The sequence below is a fragment of the Aphis gossypii genome, chromosome 2, assembly GCF_020184175.1.
Source record: "Aphis gossypii isolate Hap1 chromosome 2, ASM2018417v2, whole genome shotgun sequence".
NCBI classification, from domain to species: domain Eukaryota; kingdom Metazoa; phylum Arthropoda; class Insecta; order Hemiptera; family Aphididae; genus Aphis; species Aphis gossypii.
This window is the reverse complement of record NC_065531.1, coordinates 24,926,268-24,948,397: the sequence shown is the minus strand read 5'-3', so window position 1 is coordinate 24,948,397 and position 22,130 is coordinate 24,926,268. Positions and strand designations below refer to the sequence as shown.

General features: G+C 29.5%; 1 protein-coding gene across 2 annotated transcripts in view; it reads left to right on the top strand.

Annotated features, from left to right (window-relative positions):
• Positions 1 to 22,130, top strand: part of LOC114128661 (Krueppel-like factor 6) — a 193,159-nt gene that overhangs the window by 55,560 nt on the left and 115,469 nt on the right. The window lies entirely within an intron of this gene.

Genomic DNA, 22,130 nt, shown 5'->3' with positions numbered 1-22,130 from the left:
ATATATTACAGTATATAGGATGATTCGTTTTTTGCAAGCTAGACAATATTTTTTTAAACAAATGTATCTTAAGTGGTACAAAAATGTAACTTACTTAAGTACATTATGTAGTTTTTATACGTTTAAAAAGAAATTATATAAAAATGCATTGTATTTTTTATATAATATTATATTGGCAGTATGGTTCACGGCATAATAATCACCCTGTATACATTATCATGTGCTTATAATAATAATATGCATCACAATAGACGTTCGTACCACTGCCCTACTTTGTGAAACACGCGCTACTCGGCTGCACGAGCCGTCGTCTATCCTCGAGGGGCTTACGAACCTACCTATATACGTATTATAAAACGCGCGTGTAAAATTAATATATCTTTAATCTATATACATATACGGACTGTTTGAATTTTGACACATGATCATAAAAATATTACAATATTATGCCCGTATATATTATATAAATTTAGTCTTAATAAGTTCGTTAATTCGTAATAGTAAGTGAGATACATAAAACAATCGGACTTGTTTCTTTTGCATCTATATAATATATTATTGATACGTAGTTGAGGTAAACATAATATACTATGTTTGATACAATATTGTTATTATTATTATACGTCTAAATTTATTGATAAATGTATTGCTCTTATCTAATAGCTTATATTTTTTGAGTGAAAATAAAAATGTTAGAAAGTACTTATAGGTATTATGTATAACTAAAAAAATTTGGCGCGTGTATATTAAAATATGCGAAACCAACGAATTCCAGGGGTGCCATACTGTCTTATACTATCACTTTTGAAGTTTTAGCGTACCTACGTATATAGGTATAAGAAAAATATTATTATTAAGGACGCCTATATGTGTGTCGCTATCTTAGATTTTCCACCACGTAGAGCTTGTATAGATATGTAGCAGCATTATCTGTATGCATGATATACTTATGCACTTGTAAAAATCATAACTATAGAGTTTGGACATTAATAAGAAAGTAAATACCTTCGTTTTTTAATCAAGATAATAATTCGTATGTAAAAAAAATGTTTTATTTGATTTCTAAGGTAAACTTATCTTTTGCTTTTTTCTTATTTTTCACGTTGAATTGTCAATTGGTTATAATAGTTTTATATATATTTACGGTTTACATTGATAAAAGCTTGCGAAGACAAATTATCTATCTATTTATACTTATTATACTTTATTATCGCTAGACGAATCAATAAAGTATTCGGTGAAGTTAATTTAACGATTATCAAAGTGCCTATTTACTACATTATTACTTATACCTACAATATAATATTAAAAAAGTTCTTGATGGGTAATAAATGCTTTTTTAATTCTTTATACTGGCTTCAAATCCTTAACTTAGTTATAATAATTTATTATAAAACTACATGCGCAGAAATACGTTGATAAGTATTATTAGTCATTACATTTTTCGAGTACGAAAATCACATAAAGATATCGGAAATTGACTGTCGGTCTTAGGATGCATTTTAGAAAGATAGCATCAAGTTTCTTATCTAAAAATGAAAAATTATAAATTTAGTGGTATGTTTTGGATCTGCAATATGCTAATCGAAACATATGAAAATATTCTAAATACACCAGTTCAACTTCCATTTCTATTTTTCTTTATGATTTATTACGTTCGTAATTTTTCTATAGTAAATATATGTATATATACATTTCATTTTTCGTTTAATCACCACCGTTAGCGAGCACAATACATTGTACTTCACCGCGAGTGGTAGTTCCGTCCGATTGCCGTTTTGTCGTTAATGTTTTCGCGCTATACACCCCGTATTTTATATTATTTATGTTCACATACATATGTTTAATATTTGTGACGAGGGACTCGAGAGGTACTCATGTGTGCTGCTTGCTATATACGTTGTGTCACCGCGGTAGGCAGTTGACCTTTCTCGTTTCCCCGGAAAACGCATGAAACCGCGTAAGTCGAGAGTGCTATAACGAGCAGCGAATGTATATTATATAACTGCAAGTATGCGGTGACGGAATTATTAGAACGTAGTATCATGTTTTTTTTGTCATATTGATGAGTGCATAATATTAAACAAAAATATATATTATACTATAATATTATTTAATTTACTGTAATACTATTTTTACACTATGTGTCTATGTGTACCTAAAATCTAAATACGTCTATAGTTAATATAAAATATAAGTAATATTGTTACTTAAGAGTTAAGATTTTCTAAATAGTGTTTAAATTCATGATAAATGTGTAATTTGAATTTGTCCACAACTGATTTTGAAAACGTCAAACTTTATTTTTAAGCACATATTTTATAGTCTAAATATCAGTATATATGTGATGAGTTTATATATATATACACTATATAGACATTTTTTGAATCTCTATTGTTATAATAGGACTATAGGAGTAAATTTAATGTTAAAGGCATATTTGTGCATTAAAGATTATTATTATAGGTTGCATGTAAGTTAAAAACAATTACAATGATACAATTGTTGCATTTTCTGACAGCAATGAATTTAACGTTTTTTTTTTTTTTAAATATAATGATAACCAACTACTATTTTTCGCGTATTAAAATGTAATATTGTTTATTTGAAATATATTGTATGGTAGTAGACAACACTACAATAGTCACGCTCGTGTGTGTGTCATATACTCACATGATGTCGCAATGAGTATTTCGTTCTGAAAGTTGAAGTTAATTTTTAATTTTTAAATAGCTAAACGGCTAAATGGCTTCCATATTCTGTATTAAAGGGATTTTAAATAATTTATTTATGGAGCTCACATCGTATATATTATAATCACGTATGTACAGAAAAAGGTAGTATTGTGTAAAATCAAAAAGAAAAAAATACCCATCAAACTTATATTTTACAAATTACATTCAGACTAATATAGAACTACATGACGTAATAAATACTACTCAGTTTACTACAGTACAATCTTATCCATGGTATATATATATATATATGTGCGTGTGTATGTGTGTAAACACAATATACTGTGCGTACAGAAAACAAAACATTTTACGACATTTTGTTGCTCAATTCGACCTCGTTATGTTACTACCCTGCACCAAGCTGAAATAATATAGCGGTCACGCGATTATTTTATATTCGCACAAGGAACGAAAATCGTTATGATCGATGCAAAAACGTTTTCATAAGCTTGATTGTTTTCAAATACTCGGAATATGTATGAGAGGGTCCAGTGGTAGAAAGGTGACGTGCAGTACAGTTGGGTTCGTTCATACTTCATAAAAAAAAAATCAATAAGTATTAAAAATGGGTCCCTCGTTTACGGAATATATGTATTTATTTTATTGGCATGTTCTAGCTAGGGGGAAATAATTACTGAACCAACGCAAAACTCGTTAAACTACACCACCAACGTCATCGCCCAAAATCTAAACAAATAATCTATTTATGCCCTTTTGATTCTGTATCGCGTCATAGTTATCTGCTACAGCTGTCTCTTTATGTCGGTGATATGTGGATATACGGTTTAAAATAGTCTAGTACGAATACGTTTCTGTAAATCGGCGGTACATTTAAGTTTGTTACTTAACCTTGCAGCGATGCCCGATATAGGTCGTATATTTGTATAGTATAGTGAATTCTGTATAGTTAATTACGGGCGAGTAGATATAATATTTTAAATTGAACTTTAGAAAACAGTATTAAGCACGTCTGTTCAAAAACGTATGATATAATAATACTATTATATCATACGGCTAGATAATATTTTTCTTCGACATACTATCAATTTTTTAAATTGATGTACCCGTTGGTGGGAGAAAAAAAGAGAATTAATGTCAACCAAAAAAAAAAAGTAAAAATAATTCGTTAGGTATACGAAATGGATGATGTGCGGCCCCTACACTCCGCAACCGGCAACGGCACAGCTCGCTGCGTGTTGTGTACACAAACACACACACACACACACACACACACAGATGTGCCCGATTCACTCACAAGCGCACGCGCGTATAAATATATTTGTTTATCTTGGCTCGTTGAACAGCACTTTAGACTGCAAGTCCTTTTAGCTTAGGGTCTCTCGGTGATTATTTAAGTGGCTGACGACGACTACGACGGCAGCGACGGTGTTTTAAAGTTTCACTACGATAAGGGTGCGAGCAAAGACTACGCGTTTATGTAGTCAATAATATTTATTATATATATATATATACGTATACTGAATGTTATTATTATGTATATGCTACTTGCGTATGAAGATACGGTGGAGCTGCTGATACTTCTGCGTTTGGGATATTCGTCGGCTGCGTGTTTACACGGGCAATTGTGTGCTTCTCGCCACCTACTTCCATCCCTCGTCTTGTCGACCCTCACGACCATCATTTTATCGGGAATGATGTCGCCTTCGTAGTATTTGTGTGCATATTTTATTGGTCTCTAGAGTGAGTTCACCACTACCGTCCGAGTGTATAATAATAATTATATTACAATATCGCAAGTATACAAAATATGTGCATGATACGAGTGCGTTGTATCTATACATATACGTGGCACCACTGTAATATGGTATGATATATTATATCTATTCTGTTTTATGAACGCCCTTAACAGTTCTTATTTCGGTAATTCACGAATATACATACACGAGTGTGCGTGTGTGTTTGTGCACGCCGCCTGTGTGTTTGCTAGCGCGGGACGTCATTAAATATTTGCTATTCAATGTCAGTTTGTACTTAACAAAATGACCTACCCTCTCAGCTGCATTAAAAGGTTCCACTAGTTGGCACACACACATTATCCTGTATATATATATATATGTATATATAACACGCATATAAAATAATATATACATTTATATCATACGTGTTTGTTCGACGCATTAGCTGAACGTAGTCTATGGCATACTATATAAAACCTATCGGCCACCGCAGGACACACCCGTCGACCGATTGCTACCGCACCCTATACCACCAGGGAGGTTTTGACGAGATTCGAATATCATAATAGTAATAATAATATTATATACTACGCGTTATCGTCCGTCTATAAAAATCGTGTTTTTCATTACCACTCTGAGTGTTTGTTTGCCGTATAAATATGTGCGAGTATATCTATTTTAATGTGAATTTTTTTCGATTGACAAGTTTTAGGATACTGGTGAACTCCAGTCACCTATGGTGGCGTAATGCCAGAAAACTTTATATTTTCTCAAATATAATATATGTTGGTACTTTGTCGAACGAGTGACTATACGATGTTAATAAAGGGTGCCTATCTCGATTTTTTGACGCATGTACAATTTAATGGTAAAAAAATGAATGCAACTGCCACTGTCTTCTTATAATCTTACTCTATTATAGGTAGTGTATATATATGACTGATCTGAATTCATCGTTTTTGACATTCATGCGACTTTTCAAATTTTATTTCACGTGCCACACAATTCACTTGTGTTATTTGTATAAATTGAACAGCATATTATTACATTGAGTACCAAATTATAGTTACTCACCTTCACACACACATATATCATGGAATCGATATTTTAAAAGCGTAAAAATAATTTTATAGTATATACATTATACATAGAATACGTATTTTGTGGTGTGTGGATATTATATCGTTTTAAGGGCTTAATTTTTTTTAAGAATTGTGACTAATCATCTGTATTATAAAAATGTATAGATAAGACAAGTAGTAGATGCTCATCAGTTATAGGGTTTAAGATAATGAAATATCGTAGAGTTTTTATAATCTGTATACATACTATATCTATATACATACTATATCAAATTGTATAATAATGTGTCTTCACGTTATTCATATCTTTGCATATTCAATGTATTATTATATACTGCCACGCGTTTTGAAAATTAAATGTTATTCGAACAATAATTGCCACCCTCGATTGCAGTAAAAAAGATACGCCAATGTAAATATTTTGTCAATATTAGTTTTCAAAAGCGGCAAGTCGTAAAGTATATTTACTCATTCGCTTTCGTTGTATTTTTAGTCTATTTGTAGAAACGATTTCCTCAAGCCTTTTTATTTATTTTTTTTTTTTTTGCTCGTGTTTATGTGTATACATAAATGTGTGTATCTGATATCTGAAAAGCTATTCAATATTTTCTTTTTAGTTGAAGCTATTGACGTACATTGTGAAACTGATTAAAAATATTTTGATAACCAAACCCGTTATTTCATTGTACTTTTTATATACAAAAATCGACAGCTTATCATATAATAATATATATATTTTTTTTTATAAATACTATTCTTAAGTCGCCAACATTAATCGTTACTTAAGCTGGGCATTCATTTTTGAAACATAAAATACGATTTTTAAAAAATAAAGAGTCCCCAAATGTAATTTGTCATCTCTTATATGAAAGCAGCTGACGAACCATAAACAACAGCAGACTCTATACACATTATGAGATGACATCGTTTCGGTTGATATAATATTATATTTTATAATATATATTTATAATAATGGTAATGGATATCTTGACTCTAGAGGTAGCTCATCATTACCGGAGACAAAACCACAAACAATCGAAAGTTTTTATTTTTATATAGTAGTACACAAATGCTACTAAATATTCCAATTAAATCCGTTAATTATTATTTTCGGATAACTGATTTTGTGGTCATTATCAGTTAATGATAAAAAATGAAAAATGTTTCACACAATAATAATACACAATTTGTTGGTTAAATTTTTATTAATATTTCACGGTAAAAGGTTATAAAGTTCTATAAATAAAACGATTTAAGGTTAACGTTCTATAATATATTATTGTATATACACATTTTTTATCTTGCATATTTATAACCCATTGTATTTTGTCAGTCATAATGCTATGCGTGTAAATATTATAACGATTATTAAAAAACATCACGTTGTGTATACCAATTTAATTCAACTGACAACAAATAAGTTTTACTAGTTTTACCATAATTCACGTGAATTGTTAATTCCGATTATAACACGAAACAACTGTGTAACCCATCCGCTTATTTTACAATATAATTATAAATTTAGTTTTATTAACATTTTTTTGATTTTACGCTACGTAATTTGAATATACTGGTAGAGATGTTATTAGGTACTCTTAATTAGAAAATAATAGGCCGTTGAGTAGTATAAATCGAAATTTTTAATTATCATATTTTGAATGTTATATCAACTATTTTTAAAGAAAGTATTGTTTTTGATAAATTATAAGTTGTACTTTAGTTTAGTTATAAACAACTGTTTAATATTTACTGGTTTCAACGTATATAACATGATGAAAATCTGATCTTAACGATAGTATTTAATTGTGCTCGGAAATAATTAATTTGTTTTAAATGTTCATCGGAGCTTCGAAATCATTGTGAAACTACGAGTATGTTACACTAAACTTAAAAAATAATAATAACATGTTCATAGCCTTATTAAAAATGTATAAAATGAAAAAAAAAATATTATAATATATAGTATAATTGTTTTTTTTTTATTCAATAAACTTAAATAATGATATAAAACAATATTATATTAACTATGCCTTTGCTTGGTATTAATATTTAACTTAATTGGGCTGAAAATTCGTAAAAATAAAGATTTTTTATTTTATAGCTATAAATAACTATCAATGCGCTAATATAATTAAGATTAGATAAATATGTATAAGAACAGAAAATTGTATGGTTATTTAAAATATGTAAACACCTAGGCACAAGAGTGGTATAGCATAAAGTAAATAATATTACGAAAACTGTTCGCGTTACATGCATTCATAGACGTTTTTGAGTCTGATTACCATTCAAAAGTAGTAGATATTTTTTTTGTAATCAATTTTTTTTTTCAAGTTTGTTATATTTTATTACAGAAAAAAAAGTAAGTACACCGATGTTAATTTCTGTAATACTTTGGATTTATTTAAGTGAATATGTGATTGTATTAATTTACGCCAGGGTTGAAACAATATACATAGGTATATATTGCATATACACGGATATTAGCTAGTGTGGTGGTGTCGAGTCTGCAAACCGTCCTTCAACAACCCCCGGAAACGCCATATGATAATAATATTCTCGAAATCGTGTACCGTTATCGTACACCATTATTATATTTATGTATGTAGGAAATAATTAAAACGCCTTCGTAAGTGCTATACGCATGCGTCCGGACCGATGTATATAATAAGGGGTTGGGGTCACTATTTAACCTCGAGTGACTCCTACTGAATAGTCATTCATTGTTGTCCGTTAGCTGCCACCGCAGCCACCATATCATTCTCATCACTCTTGTGGCAGGCCTTACAATTTTACGAATATAATAACAATAGTTTTACGAGTGGCCAAGCCTCATTTTTCTCTCCAATGGAATTTTTCTCTGTGATAGTCACTTGCTATTACTAATATACGTCCTCGACCATAATATTTTCTTTTCTACGCACCTCGTCCGTTAATTTGCACTTTAATTGCCGTGTCATCCGCACACACTACTAAATATACCCTATGTGCGCTGCAGCACGCAAAACGCAATAATAATATTATATTGTGTACGCAGTGGCAATTAAATTCATTGGGGAGACAGGTCAATTAATACATCGAGAAAGAATATTGCTCCCTCGTTGGTGTCCGGGAAATGCATAAAACAAACTTTGTGACGCTGGTCTTAACACCGGGTGGAGCAATCACTTAAAAATGTCGCGACAATTACCGGCCATTTTTAATTCTTTTAAGTAACCCCAGCCATAGGTCGTAAAACTACCTCTGCTTTCGCCCTTAAACGATCCACGAGCTTTTAACACTCACTTATTTCTTCGTTCGGACGACCCCGCCAAGTGTGTATACTTCTACGAGTGGTGTAGCTGTATAATATTTATATATATATATATTATAGATTTTCGAAAGATCCGAACAACACACACGCACTCAGTAGCTGTTCAGCCTATAATACCTCGGGCGCGATGGCTGCGCGTGACTAGCATATAAAAATATTTTTCGTCTACTTTTTTTGTTATATGATATTATATAATATATTAAGGATTTAATGAAAACGTTTTTCACGCGACGATCGACAACGATGGGCACAATATAATAATATAATGCCGATACTATATTATTACTTTTTAAAAAAGTTTTTTTTTCTGGTAATAATCCGATTTTTAATATAAATATAATATATATATATCTATATAATATACGTGTTTGATACTTGATACAGAAACGTTATTCGCTTTAAAGTAAACGTGATTTAATGAAAATCGTGTTTTGAATTCTATATTGCTGTTACTATGAGAATATAATAACGCGCCTTAACACTATTTTAGTCGTGGTGAAATAAGTGGTAAAAAAACATAACAAATATACCGTAAAAGAAGTTACCATAAACTAGGTAACGATTCATTCTCTGTACCTAGTTCTGTTATAATGGATCCGATTTATACATAGAAAAGTAAAATTGTATCTATATCACTATTATACTGATTTCATGTCTTTTGAGCGTACAAAGCGTATATCTTAAAAATAAATAATATTATTTTCCTTATCAATAAAAAACAACACTTTATTCCACCCTATAAAGGAATAGTCAAGAGGAGATTTAATAACAAAGTTTGTAGTACATATTTTAGTACAGTGCAGATCGATCATTTGAATTATGAAATAAATAATAAGGTGTGGCTAAAATATGTCCTCTTCTTTATCCTATCAGTCGTATCTTAATTTCATTATATAACCAATATTATCTTTATCACGTATTCTATAAGTAAATACATTTTTTGACAAATTATAATAGTAATAATATATTATATTATATTAATTCTCATAAATATTTTTCTCATATTAATACCTACATTAAAAGTTTAAAACCAATATTAAAACATACAGTATTCAGTTTTGGGTTCAGTACTATACATATGAGTATACAAAGTGTAATGAAAAACATTTTATTATTTTAATTTGTCTTAAGATAAAGTAAGAAAGTATTGTAAATATGCAATAATATAACGAACTATACTAGAATGATTAGTATTCAATTACATGAATAATTCCGTTAGATATTTGATCTAGGATTAAAATTTAAAATGTCGAACGAACACAAAACTGAAATAACTGTTGTAGTAGACAAAATATTATTATTATGTAGATGTGTTAATAAAGAGCAGACAAACATGGTCGTGAGTAGTTAATCAAGCCATGTATAAAAACATTGGTAATTTAATCGGAAAAATCTCTGCGGTGACTACTATAATACATAGTATATTATATACATTTGTATGTAAGTAAGTATCATAATATAGGGAAGATACATATACATACGCATGTATATATATATTATTATTATGTTTGTTAGGATTAGCGTATTTTCAAAATGTAACTGTAAAATTATGTTTCAAAGATGAATTATTGGTTATGTTAAATTGCTTTGTAATCTTTTACGATTAATATGTAAAACGAGCGTATTATGATTTTATTTTTTAAACGGACCATTCGATAAAATAAGTTTTAAATGAAACGGAATAATTATGAAAAAACAAATAAATAATGGAAGCAATCTCAATGCTGGAAACAAAATGTTTCCTTTTTATTGTAAAAAAAAAAAAACATTAACAAAACCCTCCTTTTTGGTATGACATTGATAAATTAAAAACAAAAATAAAATATTTATATGTATTTTTGACAAGAGGTGAATATAACGGTAAAACAAAATTAATTAAAACAAATAGTATAATAACGATATTCAGATGTGAAAAATACTACCTCGGTGAAATAATAATATACATATATTTTAGTTATATAACATATTGTGTTTAATGCTATGCACGAGCTAGCCGCTTGTTGAGGGTGGTGAGCATGAAAAAAATTACCAGTTTTCGAGGCCACACGCTTTGCAATGTTCGAAATGTATACGCTAAGCGTTGTTAAGCTGATTGTTAAGTCTGTGGATAGAAAAAAAAAGCGAAAGATAGACGGATGGACGGACCATCAAACTAGAACAGGATCGCGTGTGGTGGAATCGAAGAAAAAGAGAGACGGTGTTTTGGCGTCAGCGGTGCAGGTGGGTGGGTACAGATGACGCGTTAGTGGTGAAAAAAGAAGAAGAGGAGATGGTATTACGTCACAAAGTGATTGCCCGTCATGAATCATTTAGCAGGCGCCTAGGCATCAACACACATACAACCGTATGTACTTACACACTTACATATAACGTGTGCAAAGAAAGTATATACAAGCAAATACGTTATGTTTATGTATACATACATAATATAACCTTTTTTTACTCCATCTCTTATACACATACACAAACACACGTTGTATACGATCATTTATATATATATATACGTACCTTAAACCACCACCACTGGTGTTGTAGTATAGCCGGCGCCTTCGACCATTTATCAAGTCAGACCGACCGATAAACTGTGCGTGTGAAGGCTTATAAATACACACACACACTCTCGCGCGCGCACGATGTATAAGTGTGCACAGCTAACGGGATCGAGGAGAAAAGCACGGCAGCGGTGAAGGGTTAACAGGTGTTTGGGCTTCTGTGTACCTTATACATATATCTTATATGGCTCGTTGCGTGCATGCAAAAGGGGGGTAGGTGCCGTTAAAAGGAGAATTGGAAGATTTTGTTGGTAGAAATTCAGAGACGACGGAATGGTAGATATTTGCAAACCATGCTATTAATTTTTTTCTCTTTTTCGTATTCGCTTTTCTCAACCCTTTCAGTGCGCGAGTATAATATTGTGTATTTAGTCGACCGATTCACGTGGAGGCTCCCGTTTATACTGACGATAAATCAACATAATAATCTCAATAATAATAAACGTTGTACTCATAATAACTTACGCCAAAGTACGCCAAGGTCACAGATCTCGATGCTAGTTCGGGTACACATGTTCATAAGTTATATTATACAATATTATATATTGTGTACCTATATAGTATTATTCCGCTCACGTGATCCACGCCACCGCCAGAGAGAATGAGTTTAATTTTTACATGGTTTTCCTGTTCTGCTTCAGCGTTCGTTCATGCGCATACAATATAACCATAAATACGTTAACTAATTATACAAATTTCCTCTAATTTACGTGTGAGTACAAAATCATTATATTTTATCATTAAGTTAGTGTCAGCGACACTCCGATACCGACTTAGAAATTATTGTTTCTATTTAATATTAGTGGTTGTCAACAGTACACACCTCTTATCATTTAACACGTTTTCGAAAAAAAAATAGTTAACACTATTATCGTCTGAAGAGAAAATGGTGTCGTGATTTATTAAATGCCGATTAACAGTTAAAACCGTTTAGTTTCACTTTAAGTGAACTTAATAATTATGAATTAACGAGAAAAAACATTATAAATGAAAAAAAAAAAAAAAAAAAAAAAAAATAATAATATTAAATAACGTTGGGTTCTATCACTGGATGGCCTCCCTCCTCATGTGATCAAGTTGTATTTTATTGTATATTATGTTCAAATTTGCTTATTATGACTTGTAGCATAGATTGTAAATATTCTTTTTTAAATAAAATAAAAAATAAAAAACACTATTATAAGGTTTCTTAGTGCTAAAGACAATTTAGTTCTACTAAATATTTGTATTAAATGTAGAATGGGAGATGCCGTAAACAAAGACCTTCAAACACAAATATTTTTTTAATATTTTGATAATTCAACAATCTACATTATACTTCGATTTGTGTAGTTGGCTTTACCTTTCGTTTCTTCTATAATATTTTGACCTATATGGAACAGTATGTCAATAAATGAAAATTTCTGTCATTTAACTTTCCACGAAATTAATTTAGTGTTTCACTAGTAGCGTTTTTTCGTATCTATTCAAAAAATAATTCCGATAGTGATTGTTTTGAATACAATACAAATATGTAATATCGATACTGCAGTTGTACTTTTGATTTAAGAAAAAACAAAAAATCAATATTTTAGTTAAATAAACTTGAATTATTGATTAGTAATTGGTAAATGTTAACTGTTTAATATTTTTAAAAGACTAGTTAAACCATAAAATTATCATTTATAAGAAAAATTTTGAATAATAATTAAATATATACTACCTACTTACTAGTATTTTTTGCAGTGTGTTTTGAAGAGGAAAACATTTTATATAAAAACGTGTACATTTGAATTCGATTATTTAAGAACATGTTTTTAAGAATAAAATTGTATAACTAAATGTATAGGACCAATTTATAATTATGATTGAATTGATTGATAGTTAGTTTCAATTTTAAATAACTTCATAAACTAATGCATCACGGAATATTGGATATCTGTCGTTGTAATAGCATTAATGAGGATGTTTGATTAACCTATACTGATTTTCTTTTTGTATTGATCTGAAAATTACTTCACTTGTATAGGCTATTTACTATGTATAATATTGTTTGACTTAAATAAGTTGTTTGTAATAATATAATTAATATTTATCAACATATTAAAGATTCGTTTCATTCTGTTTTTTATTTGGTAGATCGTGTACATTTAGTAGATTATACGTAGTATCAGGGACATTTTTATTTTTAAACTTATAATTTTAGCGTAGTCACTAATTTGGACGTTATACAAGTATTATAATAGAAGAGATAAATATTTTATATGCAATGCATAGTCTTATTAAACTTATCTCATGTAAAATATAAAAATAATTAATTAATTTTCTTTTTATACTGCTATTATGTCTTATGTTTTGATGAAGTTTAGTGTTTCTGAGCTTTACAGTGTTTACAATTCAGAAAGCAAGAAGAACGAATTGACGGTCAGGTTAATTTAATTTTCGTGTTTGGGCTAATTCAGTTGAATTACTTAGAGTTCACTAAAACTTATTAATTGCAAGACTAATATTCTAATAATACAAACCTAATTGCTTTGTTTATGTTCAAGACACTCGGTTAAACACTTGTCACTATGAAAGTCTGGTTGATTAAAATTAATTAATGTTTGTTCATGGAAAATAATGTTTATTTGTTTGTAAAAAATTAAACTATTTGTTATACTTCGAATACGATTTATATATTATCAATGATGGTTAAAATTATTATTTCAGATTTTTTTATTATGTAGGTACTATATCAATATAATAATACCATCGTGTTACGATTTAAATGTGAAAACAAAAGATTAAAAATTATATTTACTACAGTTTATAATTAAAAGATAATGCTTATCAATGAATTATTTTAAATTTCTGCCGAGTTTAGAACGTGTCATCTGTATGAATGGTATTTAAAAAAAACATACAAAACCCCATTTTCAATTTGAGGTTGTGATATTATTTTATTTTATTTTTTTTTGTTTCCATTTTACCTTTTGTACGAGTATACATATTTTAAACGTTATCTTTTGTATATCAGATTGTATCGTGTATTATATGTATGTATGTATGTATGTATACTAAATGCATAGTGGTTCTTAATATGTTCAGTGGTGTAATATTAATATATATATATATATACTATAACGGTATATGTTTATAGGTATAAGATAGAAAAGTATATGTCTCAAAACTGTATGATAAATATGTATATGTTTGCAAAACGATTTCAGAAAAGGATCCAATGTATATCATCGTTGTTTGGAAATAATAAGATACCGTTAGATTTGGGACTTAGAGATTACTACGTTTTCATTTTATATACTTCTAATAATAATTCGCAAATTTGATAAAGGTATGACATATTTTTAATTGACTAACGGCCGACAATGCTGGTGGCGATGACGTCGCAGGAGAAACGGCCAACATCAGCAAAACACGGTATTCGTCGTATTATTATTATTATCTCCCCGGGGCCCAAAAAGCGAGATTGAAATATTGTCCGAAAAAAACCCCAGGTTTCCCAGGGCGCCCATGTGGTTTCGTATAATGTTATATAGTGGCGTTGACACGTAAATATAAAAGCGGAGAAAAAACTATTTTATTATATACACGTATAATATGTATATATATATGTGTGTATAGATAGAGGTACCTACACGAAAACGAAATTATCGCGTGCACTCGAGCCTTGAGATGGTAATTCGATTTGCACACCCAAAATATATATATATATATATATGTAAGTGTAATACGTATATATATATATACGATATAGGTACCTCGCTCATACATATTATACATTATGTAATGTTGTTTGTCCGGCATAAAACCTCTGGGGGATTATCCTTCGGATTGACCGAGCGTTGGGTTGGTACTTTATTATATACACCGCACAGAGAAAAGGAAAAATATTTATTTTATATTATTATATAGCAACGCTGCGTAATAATAATAATCATGTTAAAATATAGAAAAGAAAATAATAATAGTAAAATATATTCTGTCCAACATATTATCTTAGAAGTCGAACAATATATATGTAATATATAAAATTATTTGTGCTGAAGCTCCTGTTTCAGTAATAAACGGCGTTTAATAATAATAATAAACAAGTGATTTCGGAGAAGAGACGGGTAAAAAATCTTTTATCGGTTACACCGTTTGTATAGTACTATAGTAGCATATTATCTTATATTATACAGAGAATACGCAAAAAAGATACCCAGAAACATACTTTTATCGTTACCCTGCGCATCATCAGTGGTAGCAAATTCTCGCCTCAAGTAAAACTTTTTCTGACCCGCTCATGCGATAAGTCCACCCGTTCGTCTTACTCTCTTTTTCTCTCGTCCCCTAAACCTGTATCTAATAAGTGCACGCACGAAAACTTTCCGGTCAAACTTTTTTAATAATTCGTCCTAGCAAATGTGCCCGTGTCTAGACAACACTTGAGTTTAATAGTCGTGTGCCCTTTGGAATCTCCGCTTTTCCCTTTCCAGCTATACTACTGCACACCTCACCTCGAAACACGTACATGCGTATAATTCTACGACACACGACATACGCAGCACCCCGTGTACACTGTACACATATATGTAGTGTTTGAAACCAGTGGAGCAAGAATTATTGCCACGCGTTAAGGATTGTATGTGCGCTATATATATATAAAAATATGTGTGTGAGTGTTCCGTAATAGATATTTGCTTTACAAAGTTTAATACTTAGTACGATTTTACTGATTCTTATACCACATCACTCTTTTAGTCCGATTTGTATCTACGTTTATCCTTCTTTTTCTCCACCACTATATTTTATTGGTCATAGAAAATCATCACCACCGCTACAGACTATCATTTGCGATTGACCTCCAATAGATGCACGTAGTATGTGCAGGTCGTTGAACACTGGTGGAAAACTGTTCTACTTAACGCTAAACTGTTAAATGATTATTCTCGTTTGGGGGTAAATGAATTTTGTAAGTCACCACTGTAACGTTCATTGTATTCTTCCATAAATGTACATATTACGTAGTTCTCTTTTGATGGTTGTAAAATTAATAATAATTATACTGCGATATGACACTACAAAAAAAAATATAGTGTAATAACTTTGCCATGCTGGCACGTGGCCGCATACATCAAACGACGATAACTATATAACAATAATATATATATACTTACGCCTAACCTATATACTTATACTTATGGTGCAAATATAGTGTGTGTATTTGTGTAAAAACATCTATATCGTTAAAAAAAATACATTCCTATAATCAGGTATTAGCTACGACTAAATGCGTACCACTGTAAATTGCAGTATCATAAGTGCAGATAATATTATAAATTATTGTTATAGATGTTAAGTCATATTTATTTAACATAATTTTTATTTAGCCTTCTATAAGAATATTAAAAGTAAGCTTAATTGGTACATATGTATATAATATATAATATATACAGCATAACAAAAACAAATTCAATAGACTTCGCAGTGGAGATACTTCATGAAAAGATAGTTATATTTTATTTCTACAATTAAAATTTTCTTTTTTCAGTCCACGGCACCTATTTCAATTGTAAATCAACTTCTAAACATAGTTATTACTTATTTTGTTTCGCATGTTTTTAGTGATTCCCAAAATTGTATACAATTTTGTGTATATTGGTTTAATTTTACTAACCTAATATCTTTTGGAATAATTTTTATCTTTCAATTAATTATGTATTTTTTAATTTTTTACTTTATAACGTTCATCTTTTGTATAAAAGAACACTACTAAAATAAATTAAAAATTAATATTTTTACTCAACATCGTTATCTCTATTTTATCCAAGCTGCATCACACCAAGGTTATATCCGTATTATAATTAAATACAATTTTGTATGACGTATACCTGCGCTATGCATGTTTTTATTTCCATCAACTAAATTTTTCCTGTTTAAAAACTATATACACCTACAATAACTCTTATTCATTTTATGACACATTCAAATAATGTTATTTCACATTATATTACATTCAGATTTCAGTGTTTTCCCAACCTTTTTTAGTTGTGAGCGTTTTGAAATAAGTTTCATAATAATTTCAATTCACTCATCCAGAAATTTGTACAAAATATGATAACCACAAAAATAATGTTCTCGGAAATAATAAACAATATTTATATATTATATTTTAATGCTGCTTTAATAACGTTAAATCAGTCTTTTGGCGACTACCGGTTATAGAAACAAAAATGAATTAAAAATGACATTAATTATATATTATTATATAATAATATAACACACAAACACACACACACACACATACTTACACAAAACCACAACTTCCTATAAAAGTATAAAACCGATGTAGGGATGGTTAGTAAAAATATATATTTTATTAGAGTTCAACCCCGAACTTAAACTTCAATGTTTACTATAAAACACGGGCGTGTCGCCTTCGCATCTAAAATGTTGTCTACATAGCCGAAAGTCGTAAAAACTAGAACCACGTACCCTCCCGATTCGGAGGTTTTATAACAGAGTGCGATTTCGCCATCGTAAAAACGTAGAAAAAAAGTATCCAACCGTTACGATGGTCTTTATACTATAATATAATAGAATACATACATAAATACATACATACATACCTACATCTATATTGGTATAATATACATACTTATACGTTTAATGATATTAAAATCTATTGGTTCCCAAATATAGATGATAGCTCAAAATAATAATTACGACTATTCGGTCCAATAACCCAAAATAGTCTTATATTCGCACAATATTTGACATTCCGTTTATTAATTGTATTTTAGGATGTGTATTTATTTTATTTTAATATTATATGCGTCACCATAGAAATTGTATACTGTTCAAAATAATATAATACATACTGTAAATATTTTGACGACGATTAACGTAATTTCGATAGGTTTGTACCATATCGTAGTATATTTTATAATAACGAAATAAAATAAATGTGTATTCTAATTTTTTATGACACGGGTTTTCAATATAATTTATTTGTAAAAATTTAATATAAAAGTAGAGAGAAAAGTACTAGACCGATATTATTTGACTATTTTTTCTACTAATGGTTTAAAGTTCACGTTTGTATTAATAATTTATATATTATAGTATAATTTAAATGTATTAGAATTTATATTTTACGATTTCTACGCGACATGAGTGTTATCAAGTATGAAAATGAAGTTATATCACTGTATAGTATGTTATAACATGATTTATAGTCGTGTCCATGAAAATATATTAAAAACCCAATTAATTCTGTTGACTTATTTAAAATTTGAAGAATTTTATCAGTAGATACGGGTGTTGAAACGAAGATGAAAGTTATTTTGTTTGTACACACGTGCTGTTCTAGTATTTTTTGTTGTTACAATTATTAAAATATTATGCGTAATTAATCAGATTATTAAATGTATACACTAATACACTTATATACAGGATGAATTAATTAATTTAAAAAGTGTTTAATATATTTTTTTAGATATTAATAAATAAAATAAAACTAAGTTATTAATATAATATACCAACTGATACCGTTTAATAAATATAAATTTTATAAATAATATAAGATCGAATTAAAAATTTGTGTATTAAACTTTGGATTCAACATTCAATGCTTGTTGCTCCAAATGATTTACTCCATTGATACAAAAATAAAAACAAATAAATTAGGTTAGTATAAGTAGTTGTCGAAATTTCATAGAGTTAGGAGTAAATCTGCCATTAAAACATTTAAAACGATATGAAAATAAAATGATAAAATTAATGTAACATATTAACAATAATCAATCCGTATTAATTCTAGACTTATAGTTAATAATTTGGTTGGTATAAAAATTATGAATGAAATACATAATATATAACAACACACTCGTAAAAAATTAAAACCGGAATCATGCGATTACTGATTAACGCAATGCATTAAAATCATATTATTGCTCGACATGATTTTGTTTTAAAGTAATACTACCTAAACGCATGAGTCGCAAGAACTACATATTTATATTATATTTTTGTAATATATATAAGTAAGTACTAAAGTTACAATCATAATATTATCATCTCTAAAATAATTCGTTTTATAACCTCTCGGAAATTGAACACAAAACTCAATAGAATCCATTGCACTGTTATAACTATTTTTATTTTTACTATTATTATTATTATCACAGAGTCTTCTAACGGTGTAATAATACGATCTACGGGTACTTAACGTCTTATAAAATAATAATATTATACATTATAAGTGACTCTTCCATGCGAGGTTGCGTCTAGCGAAAACTATTTACCTAAATATTAACAATGACGGGCGTGTTAATTAATAATAATGTAGAGTGAGTGAGTACAATTGGTGATAGTACTCTTTATTTCTATATTGTACAGTTTTATAGTTTTAGGTACTCCCAGAATTTACTATATTGTAATTTTTACAATTTGTCCAGTGTCTACAAAAGGAGTATATAAAACCAATATAATTTTGTTTTAACACTCCTGCAAAAATCTCATAAATATTTGTTCTTGAGATTACAATATAATATGACATTAAATTACACAATACGATGCCAACCTATGTCGGGGTGTTATCAACCATCTATTTTGCGATATTTTACTACTCCTGATCTCATTCTCTACAGTAGTTGTTCGTCATTGGCTTTTCATCTTTCACTTTCCATGTTTCTTATTTTGTTCCTATATATTATTACTTATTTTCAAACGGACTTAGTGGTAGGCGGGTGGGGTGGCTTTAAGTTTAACTATATGAGTGTATGGCGTCGGGACGTCTTGCGTGCACGCACGATTGCTACAGACGGGCGCCCGGGTGTCGACGGCGGTGGAGGTGGTGGCGTCGGCTAGCCATATACAACCACTGGTAGGAGGGTGGTTATCGTAGAAAGAGAAAGAGGTGATGTGTACTGTGTAGGACATGGTGAAAATGCGTGCGAATAACCTTTTTTTCGTTATTTTATTATTTTTTTTTTTTTAGACAGAATTAATAGTATAATTTTTTTTTTTTTTTTTGTAAACGTACATAGTGGGATAGTGGGATAATAATATGAATAATTTAACGTTGTCTGCACACGGAAAAAACCTGCCTCGTATTATTATAATAATATATATGTCGTGTGCGAAAGAGTATTTTTTTTTGTTATTTTATTATTATTATTATTTTGCCGCTTTATATTATTTGCTTTAGTCCGCCGAACAAAACCGGCTGCGCTTTTGAGTTTTGATCATAATCTCTTGGGTCGGACACACTATGACGTAATACACACACATTGCAATCAGCCGCGACTTGCTGCAGGTCTGCGTGTATGCATATAATAAAATATTATATGTTTACTACAATACTATTCCACCAATATACATCGGCTATTGTGCAGTGTTAGATCGTGTGCGTGTATGTGTGTCGACTGGTCCGTTGCCAATTTTCTCTGTCCCCTGACCTTTACAATTCAATAATAATAACACCATCATAACGCGTCATATATACCCTTAGGGGGTATACAGTATTTTCAACCCCTTTTTATAGTATATTATATAATAAGTATTATAATAACATTACTATAATATTATATAGGTCTATCTAAACTGTATATATATATAGTCCTCGTATGCTACAAATACTACCAATGCTGTAGTATACGAAAATTGTTATTTTTTTTACAACCTACCTACTATTTTGTTTGAATATTCGTATAATATTACGTGATTTGCCATCATGTTTATTATGCATGTTTAGAATCTTCGAAACCGGTTCGAATTTTACCAGAATTTTTGTCGGACAAAATATTACATTTGGGTGGTAATAAAGCGTATGCATTATACGCTTTATATTCCTACGTTATAGTCGTAACAGTATTGTAGGTGTTTCGATCATCAGTTGAGATCAGAAATCGTGATAATAGTATTTGCACATTTCGAAGAAAAAACAATAATCGTAAAATGTGCTTTACTGCAAATATTATGTTACTCGAACAATGAATATTTTTGCTTGATTTTTTTTTCTGTTATTATTGACGAGTTCCAGAAACAAGGGAATATTTACCGTTTATGGTATATCGTAAATAATAGTTGAAATGTGACAATAGGTGTATAATAATATTAAAACTTATCCGATCTCCGCCAAGTATATAATATTATATAAGTCAAGGAGAAATTCGGTGTTAAATAAAAGTAATAAAATATTCATAATGAAAAAAAAAAAATGTTTGAAGAACTATAATTCGATTTTTTTTGTTAAAAATACGTTTCTGAATACCAATTATTATTCTTTGGCAAATTTTGAAAAAAAAATATAAGATAAAGAATAAAGATAGCCAGGAATAAAGTGTCAAAAAAGAGAGTTAAATAATGTTCCCTGAAGCTTTTCGAAAATTAGTTAATTATTATAATATTTAAATAATATCACTTTTGGTGGCTGTGATAAGTAATTATCGACGTAATTTTCAATCAAAAGGAACATTGTTACTGTTACTAGGAAACAATAATATTTTTAAAAAATGACCATATTGTTTTCAATTAAATTATTGTATGTAGGTATGTAGTTAAAAAAGTAGTATTTCTTAGCTAATAAAAAAAAAAAAAATGCGGGCTTCATCAAATACACAGAATTCGTCAGTTATGAATAAAAATAAAAGACTTATAAATATTTTTGCCGTACATCTATTAATTTTTGTACTTAAAATAATACTTAGATAATATGGGATTTGTGTTATCTCATATGTTTTACGATCTTATAATCTCATATTTGCCATTGTATACTATTCTAA